Consider the following 2351-nt stretch of genomic DNA (forward strand, 5'->3'; position numbering starts at 1 on the left):
CAAACACCAAAAACTAGGTGGCTTAAAAAACAAATATTTATTTCTCACAGTTTTAGGTGCTAAGAAGTCCAAGTTCAAGATACCAGTCAAAATGATTCCTAGAGATCCCCTTCCTGGTTTACAGATAGCCTCCTTGCTGTATTCTCCCAAGACAGAGAGAAAAATCATCCCTCTCCTATCTCTAATTATAAGGACTCCACTCTCATGATTAAATTCTCTCCCAAAGTCTCTACCAGAAATTTATAGAGCATTCTATCCAATGCAGCAGAATACACATTCTTCTCACATGCACATGGAACAGTCTCTAGAATAGATCCTATGTTAGGCCATAAAACACATCTTTGTACATTTAAAAAGACTGAAATTATATCCAGTATATTTTCTGATCACAATGGTATGAAATTATAAATCAATTAAATAAAGAAAAATGGAAAATGCATAAATATGTGGAGATTAAACAAGATGCTAGTGAACAACCAAAGGGTCAAAGAAGGAATCAGTGGAGGAAAACAAATGTTGAGAAATATAAAAATAAAAATACAACCTACCAAAACCTATGGGATGCAACAAAGGTCATTCTAATTAGGAAAGTTTTTACTATTTGTTACGTGGGCATATTAGTTTTATATTGGTGTTACAACAAATGACCACAAGCTTTGTGACTTAACATAATGCAAATGGATTTTTTATTGTCGTTTAGATTAGAAATGGTACAAATCTCAGCAGACTAAAATAAAGGTGTTAGTAGACTGCATTTCTTTCTAAAGTTTAAGGAAGAATCATTTTTTCTGCACATTTGGTTTGTTAGTAGAATTTAGTTCTTTGCAGATGGAGAACGAAGATTTAGATTTTTATTGCTGGCTGAAATCTCAGAGTAGTTTCCTGTTTATAGAAACAAGGGGATTCTATGGGCAGTCATTGATCTCTCATCTCATCTGACATCTGAGCAATGTCAGTCTCTCCCTCAGTCTGCTCACCCACTGCTGGTGGCTCCATCCCCCATTGTGGGACAATAATCTTATATGGAACATGCCTTTACCCTGCTGGAACCCCTGCTTTCCACTGGAAACCTGAAATTTTGCCTTGTGATTCTAAATCAGCCTTTGGACAAAAGTTTTTGTCATCTTTGGAGCAAAGTTCTTTTAAGAGCCTGTGCTGATGGAGGAGCCACCACTTTTATATGATATCACCAAAGGAGAGAGCGAAGGCTTTTTGCCTGAATTCATCAGTGGGGACTTTGATTCTATTAGGCCTGAAGTTAGAGAATACTATGCTATTAAGGATGTGAGCTTATTTCAACTCCCATTCAAGACCATACTGACTTTACCAAGTGCCTTGATGTGCTCCAAAAGAAGATAGAAGGAAAAGACCTACAGGTAGATGTGACCTTGACACTGGGAGGACTTGCTGGGCATTTTGATCAGATCATGACATCTGTGAGCACCTTATTCCAAGAGACTCACATCAATTCTTTGCCAATTATAATCATCCAAGAGGAACCTCTCATCTACCTTTTCCCACCATGAAAGTACAAATTGCATGTAGACTCTGGAATGGAAGGTGGTTGATGTGGCCTTGTTCCTGCTGGACAGCCTTGCAGTCAGGTTAGGACAGTGGGCCTAAAGTGGAGCCTCACAAATCATGTTCTCAGTTTTGGAACACTAGTGAGCACTTCCAGTATCTATGATGGATCTGGTATTGCGTCCATGGAAATGGACCACCCACCCCTCTGGACCATGGCCATCAAAAACTGACTCAGAGACTGGCATTCATAGCTGTGCCTCCAACTTACCTCATCTGCCGACTATTGAGCAACTAGAACAGTACCCCTTGGTTTGCAGGAATCTAAGTGCCCCTGTGGAAAACCCACTAATTTTAAAGATGTTAATGTCTAAATAATTCAGTTAACATAAGTGACAGATCTCAGTTTTATAATGAGGGGGGAATCACTATAAATTAGTTTTTCATAATTTTTTAAGAAAATAAGTAAGCTCTATTACATTCAGTTGGAAAACTAATGTGGATCATCCCAATGATACAATTCAATGCTGATTATCCTTAATTTATTAACCATCTCATCCATCCTAAAAATCTGCTTTAATTTTGAAGCTGAGAAGGCTCAGTTGAGGCTCTTTGGTATTTAACACATAAACCTCCTTCTGCACACCTTTAAATGCTTAACACCAAGGGCTACTTCTGAGCATCTATTAATATCAGATTCCTTTGTATAATACAGAAAAATTTTTTTTTCCATATTGAGATGCTAGAACTGCACCATTTTACTTTCACCTTATTACCATCTTTGGTATTGTCTTTCATTATTTATTTATTTATTTTATTGATTGATTGAT

At 37.3% G+C, this 2351-nt stretch overlaps 1 pseudogene; it reads left to right on the forward strand.

Moving 5' to 3' along the window:
- Positions 1 to 1022: 1022 nt before the first annotated feature.
- On the forward strand, positions 1023 to 1754 carry LOC107540101 (thiamine pyrophosphokinase 1-like; annotated as a pseudogene).
- Positions 1755 to 2351: the final 597 nt, after the last annotated feature.

This window comes from Miniopterus natalensis, chromosome 9 (assembly GCF_054644295.1).
Source record: "Miniopterus natalensis isolate mMinNat1 chromosome 9, mMinNat1.hap1, whole genome shotgun sequence".
Lineage (NCBI taxonomy): Eukaryota > Metazoa > Chordata > Mammalia > Chiroptera > Miniopteridae > Miniopterus > Miniopterus natalensis.